Genomic DNA, 13,943 nt, shown 5'->3' with positions numbered 1-13,943 from the left:
ACTTGGTGTGCACAGATCCCAAATGGCCTCCGAGAGACACAACCGAAAAGTAACATTCCCTCCTCACTGAAGTGAGGGAGGCCAAGGAAGAGGTGTGCGGCATGCATGAAAAGGAAAGGCCGATGTAAGATTGGGAACATGGTGCACATCGTTTAGAAGTGTGGCACCGGAAGCTGCCTTCTTCTGCGTCAGACCCTTGGTCCATCTAGCTTAGTATTGTCTTCACAGACTGGCAGCAGCCTCTCCCAGGTAGCAGGCAGGAGTCTTTCTCAGCCCTTTCTTGGAGATGCTGCCAGGGAGGGATCTTGGAACCTTCTGCACCCCCCAAACAATTTTGCATGTTTCCTGCTTTTCTTAGATAGGAATCTGCCTTCTACTGAGTCAGGCCCTTGATCCAACTAGCTCAGTACTGTCAACACTGACTGGCAGCAGCTCTCCAAGGTTTCAGGCAGGAGTGTTTCCCCACCCTACCTGGAGATGCTGCCAGGGACTAAACTAAGGAACTTCTAGAGGCAAGCCAAGGGCTCTGCTATGGAGCTTCACTTCTTTCCCACAAAGCTCCCTTATCCTGAGACAGACCCTTGATCCAACTAGCTCAGTTCTGCCTACACAGACTGGCAGCAGCTCTCCAAGGTTTCGGTCTTTCCCAGGCCTGCCAGAAGATGATGGGGGAGATTGAACCTGGGACCTTCTGCATGCATCATATTATAAACATATAATATTATAATTTGTCTTGCTAAATAGCGGCGAAAGATCTCAACAACTCACTAGAAATCAATAGATGAAGAAGATTTGGGAATGTGTGATTATGTGTGATCTAATTCAATGACTTAGGCAGGCAGGAAAGCCAACATTGAGGCTATCATGACAATTTGGTTCTTTTAAAATTTATTATACATTTTGAAGAGTTTGAGGATTTGTTTGTGCAAAATAAAGTCATGCTTCATGATTACCTACGTTCCCAAATTTTGTATAAATGACTCTGCCACTTAAATTAGCTGAATGCAAACCCCTCCTGTATTCTACCAAAGACAACCACAGGGCTCTGTGGTCACCAGGAGTCGACACCAACTTGACGGCACAACTTTACTTTACTTTCCTACTTTTTACACTGAAACGTGCTGGGTGGAAGGTTTAAACTATTGGTTTTATTTCTTTTTGAGAAGGAGTTCTGAATACAATCATCAGATCTTAGCTGTTAGTGTTCTCAACAGATTTTTCACACTCAATAATTAGATCCATAATTCCACAATCCAATTCTGAATTTGGTCCACACAGAATGGTAGCGGCACCTCCAAGATTACAAGCAGGAGTCTGTCTCAGCCTTATCCGGAGATGCCAGGGAGGGATGTTGGAGCCTTCTGCATGCAAGCAAGCAAGCAGGCAGGCAGGTGCTCTTCCCAGAGCGGCCCCATCCCCTAAGGGGAAGATCTTACAGCACTCACACATGTAGTCTCCCATCCAAATGCAAACCAGGGCCAACCCTGCTTAGCAAAGGGAACGGTTCATGCCTCCTCCCACAAGGCCAGCTCTCCATCCCCATTGCTCCTCCTTCTGCTACAGATTCTTCCTGCAGACTCCACTGCTACGCTCCACACCCCTATTCAGGGGTGGCCCTTTCAGGAGGCAAGGTGAGGCAGAGGTCTCAGGTGGCTGATTCTTGGGGGCACCAGCAAGGCGGTGGGATGCCCACACAGCTGCCATTGGATCGACCCTTGCAAGCTTCACAAGGAGTGCCTCTCTTCACACTCTTTGCAAAGCTTGCAAGAAACACAGGAAGAGGAGAGGAGGCTGCCGGCAGTTCTGAAAGGGGGCTGGCATCCACCAAGGGCGTGGGGCACGGCAGCCTTTTACACCTTACCTCAAGTGCCGCAAGATTTGAGGACACCCCTGCATACTGTGTAATTGATTGATTTGATTTGCATACCATCCTTCCAAAATGGCTCAGGGCAGTTAATGCCTAATAGGCTCTCTGAGAAGATGCTTCCACTCATCAGCTGCTCAGAAGAGGTCTTCTGCTCAGAAGAGGCCTTCCGGCAGCCTCAGTTGCCTCTCCAAACACATTAGCAAAGGTGGGGGAGGGGAATATCACCACACTGCAAAAGTTCACCTGTTTGCAAGGCAGAGAGCTGGTCTTGCGGTAGCAAGCATGAATTGGCCTATTTGCTAAGCAGGGTCCAGCCTGGCTTGCATTTGGATGGGAGACTACATGTGTGAGCCCTGTAAGATATTCCCCTCATGGGATGGGACCGCTCTGGGAAGAGCACTGCCTGCTTGCATACAGAAAGTCCCAGATTTGCTCCCTGGCATCTCCAAGATAGGGTTCAGAGATTCCTGCCTGCAACCTTGGAGAAGCCGCTGCAAGTCTGTGTAGACAATCTTGCGCTAGATCAGTGATTCTCAAACTTGGGTCCTCAGGTGTTATTGGACTTCAACTCCCATAATCCCCAGCCTCAGTGGCCTTTGCTTGAGGATTATGGGAGTTGAAGTCCAATAACACCTGAGGACCCAAGTTTGAGAATCACTGCGCTGGATGGACCAAGGGTCTGTCTCAGTTTATGGCAGCGTCCTCTGTTCCTATGAAGGTGGGAATGAAGCTATAGTTCAGTGGAAGAGCTCTAACTTAGTTAGTTGAACTAACTTATGTATATATACATACACACACACACACATGCATGAATGCATGCATTGGTATCAATGTTCACTTCTGGGGACTCTTTTAACTGGTTCTGAACTGTGTGCTGATCTATGATAATAGATCTATGATCTATGAATCTAAATCTATGAAGTCGCTGGGGGTGACTTGGGCTGACGGCAGCCCAACGTGGCCGAGGATCCTACCTGGCTCTCTGCGCGCGTGCGTGCATGGCCTTTTAAGGCCTTCAAATTAAGTCTGCTGCTCCCAGACAGAACGCGGCATGCTGGCAATCTATGGCATTAAAAATTAAAGGCACCAAGCCAGCCTCGGAGCGTGAGAATGTCTGGCTGGAATATGTGGAGGCCGGAAGGGTGGATCTGGATGATGGCAGGCGTAAGGCTTTAATAAGTTAAGGCTCGTGAGTCCGATTTCACCAGGAGGTTTTGCAGACAGGGCTTTCCCCCCAAATCCACTCCTGATTGGAGTTTGCCAGTCCACATATTTGCTGGGTTTAACCCGACCTCCCTGCGGGCTATCGGGGACCAGGACAGACGGGGCTTTGTGAAGGGAGGCTGCGAATTCTGGCTTAGCCCGAGTTATGTCCGGGGTTAAAAAAATCCTCTATTTCCAGGAGCTTGGGGGGGGGGGAACCCAACAACGCTGGGGCTTCTGCTTTCTCTGAAGGTGTTAATGGAGGTGCTGATGGCGATGCAAATGGTGGTCCATTGAATCCCTCAAATTAAAATGCCTCGAATCAGCTGGGAAGCAGATTCGCTCTTCAGAGGCACAGAGCCCTGTGTGAAAAACCTCCAGGGGTGGATCTACCACCGGGTGACCGGGTGCAGTGAAATGGGTCCACCAAAGGGGGTACAGCTTGTGGAGCTGACCTCCCTGCTGACCTCCCTGACCTCCCTCCTCCCTCCCTTCCTCATCGCTGCTGGCAAAAGGCCAGGGGCATGGGTGAATGATGTTACTGGCCAGCTACACATGCCAGGCAGTGAGGGCATTAGCCTGTGCACTGGTTCTTTGCCTGCGGCGTTGAGGGTGGGAATGAAGGAAGCTACTGGCAGCAAAGGGAATAAAGTGTGCCGTCAAGTCGATTTTGACTCCTGGCGCCCACAGAGCCCTGTGGTTTTCTTTTGGTAGAATACAGGAGGGGTTGACCATTGCCTCTTCCCGCACCGTATGAGAAAATGCCTTTCAGCACCTTCCTCTATTGCTGCTGCCCAATAAAGGTGTTTCCTATAGTCTGGGAAACACACCAGCGGGGATTCGAACTGGCAACGTCTGGCTTGCTAGGCAAGCATTTCCCTGCTGCTCCACTTAAGGCCCCATAATTCAGTGGTAGAACATCTGCTTTGCATGCAGAAGATCCCAGGTTCAATCCCTGGCAGCATCTCCAGGTAGGGCTGGGAGAGACTCCTGCCTGCAGCCTTGGGGAACTGCTGCCAGTCAGTGTGGCCAATACTGAGCTAGATGGACTAAGGGTCTGACTCAGTAGAAGGCAGCTTCCTAGGTTCCACAATGCTATGCTAGTGGATTTCCCAGCTTGTTTTACAAAGAGACATATGAGCAAGTCAAATGAGGAATGAACATTCGGCCTTTCCTTTCCCAATACGCACAGCGTTGGCTGTCCACTTTTAACACTTTTAAAAGAAGTGTCACGTGTATGTTTATTTGCATATGGTTATGTCCCATCCCCCGCCCCATCAATTCTCAAGCATTTAATGAACAAAACTGCTGTAGGAATTTTGCATGTGTGTCGGTGAGGGTACTAGTGCTAGCCAATAGATGGCTTCCTCCCATTCCGGCCAAACGGCTCCCAAATTCTGCAGACGCTTTCCCCCAAGAGGTCACCTCCACTGCTTTTAGAACGTTCCATTTGTCTCCTTCCTTGGAGACATTTAGCATAAATATAAGAAGAAAGGGCACGCGGAGAAACGAAGAGGTTTCCGATATTTAAATCCTTTAAGTGTTTCTCAATCTCCAGTGCCCACAAAAAACCAACAAACTGACTGCCCGTCAGGACAGGTGTTCAGGGACAGTTTCTTGTCATGCTGACCTGTGAGAATGTGCGTGTACCTCTGCAATCGTCCGCCATCTGCCTGCACAGGTCACCTGGGGCCTGGTTTCCGTATGCTCAGCACCCCAAGCGAGAACCAGGTTTTCCAAAATGCTGAGGAGTTAGCAACTCCAAGACGACACACACCTTTGGGAGATTATTGAAACGCTCCATCATTCTGAGCAAGAGAAGTAAGTTGGGAGGAGAGCTGGTCTTGTGGTAACAAGCATGACTTGTCCCCTTAGCTAAGCAGGGTCCACCCTGGTTGCATATGAATGGGAGACTAGAAGTGTGAGCACTATAAGATATTCCCCTCAGGGGATGGAGCTACTCTGGGAAGAGCAGAAGGTTTCAGGTTCCCTCTCTGGCAGCATCTCCAAGATAGGGCTGAGAGAGAGATTCCTGCCTGCAACCTTGGAGAAGCCGCTGCCAGTCTGTGTCGACAATACTGAGCTAGATAGACCAAGGGTCTGACTCAGTATATGGCAGCTTCCGATGTTCCCATGAGTAGTATTCATTCTTTGAGGACAAAAAATATTTCTATCCTGACTTTCCAGCATCGGAAACCACTCCCAGGAAAGGCAGAGACTGCCAGAATATTGGCCAATTTTGCGGTATTTCTGAGTGGGTGGGTGACGCTGCCGAAAGGGAAGACACCATAAACCGTGCATGCTTCATGTTAAATATTTATGTTATCAATATATATTTTAAAAATGCAGGGGACTCCGTTTTTGGCAAATGTTCTGCGACCCGCCGGTAATGAAAGATGGTATAATTACCGAAAGTGACAGCTTGAGCATACATGTTGTTTACTAGGCAATAGCAAAAACATCTCTGACGTTTGGGGAACGGAGAGAGAGTCATAAGAACCTAAGAACAGCCCTGCTGGATCAGGCCCAAGAAGGCCCATCTAGTCCAGCATTCTGTTTCATACAGTGGCCCACCAGATGCCTCTGGGGAGCCCACAGGCAAGAGGTAAATGCATGCCCTCTCTCCTGTTGCTGCTCCCCTGTAACTGGTATTAAGAGGCATCCTGCCTCTGAGGCTGGAGGTGGCTCACAGCCACTAGACTAGTAGCCACTGATAGACCTGTCCTCCATGAATTTGCCTAAGCCCCTTTTAAAGCCATCCAAGCTAGTGGCCATCCCCACATCCTGTGGCAGGGAGTTCCGCAGATGAATTACACACGGTGTGATTAGGCGCAGTCCATCAGAGAGCTCTGAGGAAGCGGCACAATAACAATAGGAATAGACAGAGACGGGAATCCGAAGATGAGGTGCGTCACTGGCTGGATTAGGAGAACGCCAGCTGGTTGTCCAAGGTATTTAGCCATAAACTAGTTCACACTGCCGGTGGGGGTTGCCACAGTGTTATTAATGAGGGTGTCGAAGGAAAGGGGTAATTAAATCCCTGCGAACACAGGTGTGTTCAGCTAGGCTCACGAAGCTAATTCATTGCGACGGCTTACAAGGATTCTTAAGAAGGACATCGTTGAACTGGAAAAGGTGCAGAAGAGGGCAACCAAAATGATCAGGGTCAAGGAACACCTTCCTTATGAGGCAAAGCTACAACACCCGGGGCTTTTTTAGTTTATTATCATCATTCATTCATTCATTCATTCATTCGATTTCTATACCGCCCTTCCAAAAATGGCTCAGGGTAGTTTACACAGAGAAATAACAAACAAATAAGATGGCTCCCTGTCCCCAAAGGGCTCACAATCTAAAAAGAAACATAAGACAGACACCAGCAACAGTCACAGGAGGGATGCTGTGCTGGGGGTGGATAGGGCCCCTTTACTCTCCCCCTGCTAAATAAAGAGGATCACCCCGTTAAAAGGTGCCTCTTTGCCAAGTTAGCAGGGGTTTAGAAAAAAGACAGAGGGGAGACATGATAGAGGTCTATAAAGTTATGCATGGAGTAGAGAGGGTGGACAGAGAAATTTTTCTTGCTCTCTCACAACACTAGAACCAGGGGTCATCTCATGAAACTGAAGATTGGGAAATTTAGGACTGACAAGAGGAAGTACTTTTTCCACACAGCACATCATTAATCTATGGAATTCTCTGCCACTGGATGTGGTGATGGCCACCAGGTTGGATGGCTTTCAAAGGGGCATAGACAAACTCATGGAGGACAGGTCTGTCAATACTGGTCTTGATGGCTAGAGGCCACCTCTAGGCTCAGAGGCAGGATGTCTCTGCATAGGAACATAGGAAGCTGCCATATACTGAGTCAGACCATAGTTCCATCTAGCTCAGTATTGTCTTCACAGATTGGCAGAGGCTTCTCCAAGGGTGCAGGAAGAAAACTCTATCTAGAGAAGCCAGAGAGGGAACTTGGAACCTTCTGCTCTTCCCAGAGCAGCTCCATCCCCTAATGGGAAAATCTTTCAGTGCTCAAGCATTAGTCTCCCATTTATACGGAACCAGGGTGGACCCTGCTTAGCGAAGGGGACAAGTCATGCTTGTTACCACAAGACCAGCCGTCTTCCCGGATACCAATTGCAGGGGAGTAACAGCAGGAGATCCAGCGAAGACCCAGCTCCCTTGAGAAGTCCATAATGCTGGGGATGAAAGTGGAAGGCAAGAGAAGAAGAGGACGGCCAGAAGCCAGGTGGATGGACTCGATGACGACAGCAATGGATGCCCCACTGAGAGACCTTCAAGGCCAAGTTGAAGATGGATCATCCTGGAGAGAATCTATCTATGTGGTCGCTAAGAGTCGACACCGGCTTGACGGCACTTAATCAATCCATCAATCAATCAATCAGTCAGTCAGTCAATCAGTCAACCAACAGCAGGAGAGGGGGCATACCCTCATCTCCTGCCTGTGGGCTTCTCGGAGGCATCTGGTGGGCCACTGTGGGAAACAGGATGCTGGACTAGATGGGCTTCCGTGGTCCCGATCCAGCAGGGCTGTTCTTATGTTCTTAAACATAGTTCATAAGCCACCTTGGTGCTTCGAGAGGGCAATTCCATTCTCGGCTTTGAGGGGGTTCTCCCACCTCGTTTTGGCCCAGTTTGAAGCTGTTGCTTAAGTTCAAAGATAGGGAATCCCCAGCTTGTTCCCTGACCCTTGGAGGTACTTTCTGGAGTGTCCAGGGGGCTGTAGATCTGCTCCGGGTGACTCTTCTTGCTCCTGGGAGTGAGAGAGCAGCAGCAACGGCAGCAGTAGCTTGTATTTCAAAATTACTTTGGGCAGGGTTTCCCCAGCAGCCCTGAGAATTGGCTAATTGCCAGAGCTGTGTTGCTGTGGATTGCCTGGAGTTAGATGGCCCCTCACACCCCAGCATTTAGATCAGCCTGAGGCGACAACTGTAGTGTGCAGGCTCCACTGCCAGGTACATGTTCCTGGGGTATTGTAATGCCAATCTGAAAGAAGAACATGGGAGACAACGTGAGCTCCCACTCTGGTCACCAGAGATGAGCAGACTCTCCGTTTGGGTCAGCACCCAGATGATCCAGGCCACCGTGGTCTCCATTTTTGAAATTAGGAGCTGGGTCCTCCAGGGCTCAAAAGAGCTATCCCAGCATGCATTGCATGACCAGCAGAGCAGGAACCCTGATTACGTCATCAGCTGTCCCCTGATTGGTCCAGAAGGGGCAGGAAGTGGGGCCAGCCCTACTGAAGGCGTTGCAGGCAAAGGATCATAGAGTGTGCTTTGCAGAGCAGCTCATTCACAGATGCCAGCCCCTGTAGCCACAGTGCTCTATTATAATCATGGATGCCACTTCCCGAGACCTGCTACCAAAGGCAAACACACTCAGAAGTCTTTGAGTCCAACCTCGTGCTGAGTGCAGAAAGATGCACTCAGCAGGTCTGAGAGACGGCTGTCACACTGGAGAGTCTACCACAATGCAAGGCAGAATGACTCACTGTTAGACGCAGACTCCTGCCTGGAACGGATGAGGATTCCCCTTTCACAGTAAAAGGGGCTGTCCTATAAAGATAGAGGAGATGGGAGGTGGGAGGGAAGTAAATAGCTACTTACAAGCACCGGTGGTGGTGGCTGTGGCCGGCGCGGGGGCAGTGGCAGCTCCCCCCAACTCCCGCTGGCCTCCCCCAGTGTAGGCAGCCTGGTTCCAGCCTTCCTTGGCCCAGTTTGGACCTCTGTGCATGCGCAGAGGCCATTTTAGTGACCTCCCTGCATGTGCAGAGGCCATTTGCATGACCACGCATGCACAGAGGCCTGAACCGGGTCGAGGAAGGCCCGAACCAGGCTGCTGCCAGCCCTGCCTACTCTGGGGGAGGCCGGTGAGGGTGTCCGCCACCACCGCTGGCAAAACCAATTTTGTGCATACCCCTAACATATTCTTGTGGCACCTTGAAGATGAAGAGGTTTATTGTCGCAGCCACATTTGAGGGCCAGAAGAACCTCCTTCCATTTCAAGCTGTGTTCTGTGGTGAAGCACCTCCCTTTCCGAAGCACCTCCGTTTCCGAAGCACCTCCCTTTCCGTTTCCGAAGCAGCTCCATTTCCGTTTCTGAAGCACCTCCCTTTCCGAAGCCACCTATAAATCAAAGCTCCGAGACCTGCTGCAGTGTTCAGAGACTTTGCTCTGCTCTCCCTGCAGCTTTTCCTCTTGCATTTGGCACAACGCGACCCGGGTTATAACTGCGAGGGGAAGGAAGCCGAGTCTCTGAGAGGCATCTGCAGCCTCTGCTTGTCATCCCGGTCCTTTAAATAGAGTTTCAGGCAAAGCTTCCTACCGAGGATCCCATCTACCTGCTCCAAATAACATTTATTCTCTAACCGGGTTCACTGTTGGATTGCTTTATTCTGTTCCCCCTTTGGCGATTTCATTACTTCCTTTACAGATTGGGCCGAAGATGTGATGTTTTTCTCCCCTCCGCCCTTTTTGTTTCCTGACGGAGGTGTAAAAACAAATAAGGGAGCAGTAACCTTCTTCAATTGGCTACCTGAAGAAAGGACGGGGGAAATGCAAAGTGTCAGGGTGCCTCTCTCTTCCCACGACCTGCAACGAATGTTTTGCTTTCATAGCTGTAGATGATTAGATCCCAAGCCTTCAGGCAAGGACTTTTGTATGTTTACTTGTTCTTCAGCGGGGTTTGTGGGGAAATAAATAACATATTTACAACAGGATTTCCTTCTGAATAAACATTATAGAATGGTTGGGGCCTTCGGAATGGGCACTGTCAGATAGCCCTACCCAAATTTGGGAGCTGTGTTGCTCCCAATTTTCGGTTGAGGGGCAGCTAACAACTAGATAGGGGCACAAGAACATTGGAAGCTGCCCAGTACTGAGTCAGACACTTGGTCCAGCTAGCTCAGTATGGTCTACCCTGACTGGCAGTGGCTTCTCCAAGTTTTCAGGCCTATCTCAGCCCTACCTGGAGATGCTGCCAGGGAATGAATCTGGGACCTTTTGCATGCAAGCAGACACCCTACCACTAAGCTACAACCCCATCCTCTAAGGCAGGGATTCTCAACGTGTGGGTCCCCAGATGTAATTGGACTTCAACTCCCATAATTCCCAACCAAAGGCCACTGGGGCTGGGGATTATGGGAGTTGAAGTCCAATAACATCTGGGGACCCACACGTTGAGAAACCCTGCTCTAAGGAGAGTATCTTACAGCAGATAGTGTTCACATGTAGTTAGGGGTGTTCACGGAACTGACTGTTCTGGTTCGGTTCAAGTCCGAACTGGACCCGAATCGGACTGGGCTAGTTCAGTCTGGCACCCCCTTGAACATACCCCCCTGGTCCGATCCAGGGTGGTGGCTCGCAAATTGTTTGCCTGTTTGTTTATTTTAAACTTACCCCCTCCAGGGCTGTTCACTGAGGTGGTGGTGGTAGGGTGTGTGTGTGTCTGCAGAGTTCCCCCCTCCCCACTGGCCTCCATTCTGTCCCAAACCGGCCTGTTCGGCTGTCGGCTCTCCACCCTGGAGCAACATCCCTCTAACATTGCTTGGCCCAGTTCTTAGTCCTAGAAACTTTGGAGAGCCACTGACAGTCAGTGTGGACAATACTGGCCTCGATGGGCCAATGGTCTGACTCAGTATAAGACAACTTCCTTTGTTTCTAAGGGTCAGGAGGTAGCTCAGTGATAGAGCATCTGCTTTGAATGCTGAAGGTCCCAGGTTCCGACCTTGGCAGCATCTCCAGCTTTAGCTGGGAGAGACTCCTGCCAGAAACCTTGGAGAGCTGCTGCCCGTCAGTGTAGACAATACTGGGCTAGATGGAGCAATATTCTGACTCGGGAGAAGGCAGCTTCCTATGTCCCTACTGGCTCTCCACCCTGGAGCAACATCCCTCTTAAAGTGCTGGGCCCACTTCTCATGGGGTTCTGCTTGGAGCTATCCATGGTGCTGACTCCTTTGCCCCTTTGGCGCTATCCAAGGTCTGTCACCTGGATCTCAGCCTTGGTGAGGACCACAATTCAGCCTAAAGCGGGATACATCTGACCTGCCTTGGACCATGCTGTTCACCTCTGTCCCCTTGGATGAACTTGTAACCCTCGGATTAAAAAAAATCAGGCCACTTGGTTTTTAGGTCCCATTGGGCCCTGATCCAGCATTACCTTGCAAGGATCCACCCTGGCCTCTGTGGATTACGGCGGTGCAGAAGCAAGAGTACCTGCTCTCCTAACATCAAGCCATCTGGAGAGGGCCTCCTCTGTTTACCTGAATAGAAGACTCTGCATTTCAGACAATCCCCTTAAAAATACAGGTTAGATACAGGTTATACCTGCATTTACCTGAAAGGAAGAGGATACAGGTTAGATATGGTTATACCTGCATTTACCCGAAAGGAAGATGCCCGCCCAATCATTTGACATCAAAGAACCTGGAATAACCTAGTCTTGGGTTCAGGTAAACACAGAGATTATACAAGGAAGAAAAAGTCTTTGCAGTTGGGCTGGGCTGCAGTTTTCTTTGCTAATTTTATAGCCACGCTGAACCTCTACACATATAATCCTTAATGCTTTCTTCCAACAGGCCGTGCAGCCAGCATCAAATGGAGTGTCATTCCCCGCGGTGCTTTTCTATAAGCAAGGACTACCTTGACCTTTCTTGAGCAAGAGAGAGTGAGGTTGGGCACGAGAGGGAACACTAGATAAATTTCCAGAGCGCAGGACACATCTCATTTGGCTTTTTTACCCTTCTCATCAGGTCAACGGCAGAATCTTTCATATTATTGTACTTAACCCAATGCTGCAAGCCTCACTTTTAAGATTCACAGCTATTTTTCACGCTTTCTCCAAGCAGAGGCGTGTTTCTACAGGCATCAGTGCCAATTACCCAGGAGATCGGAAATTCAGGTCTGGGCCATTGTCAGACCCAGCTCCTGTTGGGGACAGAGGGGCAAAGCCAGTTTGCCACAGGGACAGATAGGAATAAGAAGGTCCCCTTATTGTACCTCTGGTTTGCTGTGCCCTGGATTCCGATTCAAGGAGGGGAATTTGATAGAATCACAGAATGTCAGAGCTGAAAGAAGGTTAGAGGTCTTCTGAAAGAAGGTCAGAGTTGAAAGTTAAAGGCCAGGGGTCTTCGAGTCCAGCCCCCTGATCATTGCTGGAATATGCTAGAACCTCCAGTGAAGAGAGAGCCCACAACTGCATGAGGCAGACTGTTCCACAGTCCATCAGTGCTTTGCTAAGCAGGGTCTGCCTTGGCTTGTGTTTGGATGGGTGACTACATGCCAGCACTGTAAGATATTCCCCATAGGGGCTGGAGCCACCCCTTCAGTGGAAGAGCATCTACAATAGGTTTCAGGTTCAATCCCTGGCAGCATCTCTAGGTAGGGCTGGCTAGAGACTCCTGCTGGAAACGTTGGAGAGCCACTGCCAATAAGTGTGGGCAATACTGACCTCGATGGGCCAAGGGTTTGACTCAGTATAAGACAACTTCCTTGCTTCCTAAGGACAGGGGCATATCTAGGGGTAGGGCAGGCAGGGCACATGCCCCGGGCGCCACTTGAAGGGGGGCGCCATTTTTCAAAAATTAAAAAAAAAAAAATTAAAATGGCTGCTGAAAACAAAATGGCCACCGCGCATTCTCAAATGGCCTCTGTGAGGCCCTAGGCCATGCCAGGCCTCACAGAGGCCATTTGAGCATGCACAGTCACCATTTTGTTTTCAGTGGCCATTTTAAAAAACATTATTCTTTAAAAAAATGGCCACCGCACATGCTGAAATGGTCCCGGCGAGGCCCTAGAGGCCAGAGAGGGGAGGGGAAACCTTTGCAGACCCCCCCCCCAGCCTTTAGGAAGTCCCCTGAAGGGGCTACAGGTAATTTTTAAATTTTTTAAAAAAAGAATTAAATTAAATTTTTAAATTTTTAAATTTTTTTAAAAAATTAATATAAGTCACTGTACACATATTCAGTTTGGCACTATGTACAGAGAATCAGATGGGTGTCAGAAGTTTGGACAGGGGGCGCAATTTCAGTGCTTGCCCTAGGCACTATTTTCCCTAGATACGCCTCTGCCTAAGGATCAGGATGTAGCTCAGTGGAAGAGCACTTGTCACATAGGAACATAGGAAGCTGCCTCCTACTGAGTCAGACCCTTGGTCCAGCTAGCTCAGTCTGCACAGACTGGCAGCAGCTTCTCCGAGGTTGCGGGCAGGAGTCTCTCTGAGCCCTGTCTTGGAGATGCTGCCAGGGAGGGGACTTGGAGCCTCCTGCAGGCAAGCAGGCAGATGCTCTTCTCAGAGCGGCCCCATTCCTGAAGGGGGATATATTTTTAAAAAAATAAGAATTTTTATTAAGAAGTAAACCAAAAGGAACAGAGACAAATCACCATAGACAGTATAAAACCAAGAGTTTTTCATAATGCAAAACCTCATTTTTCTAATTAATTGCATCAGTAAAGAAAAGATATCTAGAACAAGACAAAGCAAAAGAAATTCAGACCCTTAAGAGAGTTGTAAAACCTAGTCAGCTTCTTGTAAATTACATATCAAGAACACTATAAATCGAATCCAGAAAATGGGAACAAAGTTTGACCGTAGTGGCTATTATAATTTATAAATGGTTCCCAGACAGACATGAATGATTCAGTAGATATACCATGTACATAAGCTGAGACTTTCGAAACTGAAGCATAATCCCACACTTTCAAAAAGCAATCATTTAAGGAGGGGATTTCTAAAATACGCCACGTATTTGAATGGGAGACTACATGCATGAGCACTGGAAGATATCTTCCAGTGCTCATGCATGTAGTCTCCCATTCAAATACAAACCAGGATGGACCCTGCTTAGCAAAGGAGACAA

The sequence above is a fragment of the Hemicordylus capensis genome, chromosome 16, assembly GCF_027244095.1.
Source record: "Hemicordylus capensis ecotype Gifberg chromosome 16, rHemCap1.1.pri, whole genome shotgun sequence".
Lineage (NCBI taxonomy): Eukaryota > Metazoa > Chordata > Lepidosauria > Squamata > Cordylidae > Hemicordylus > Hemicordylus capensis.
Note: the sequence above shows the minus strand (reverse complement) of the source record.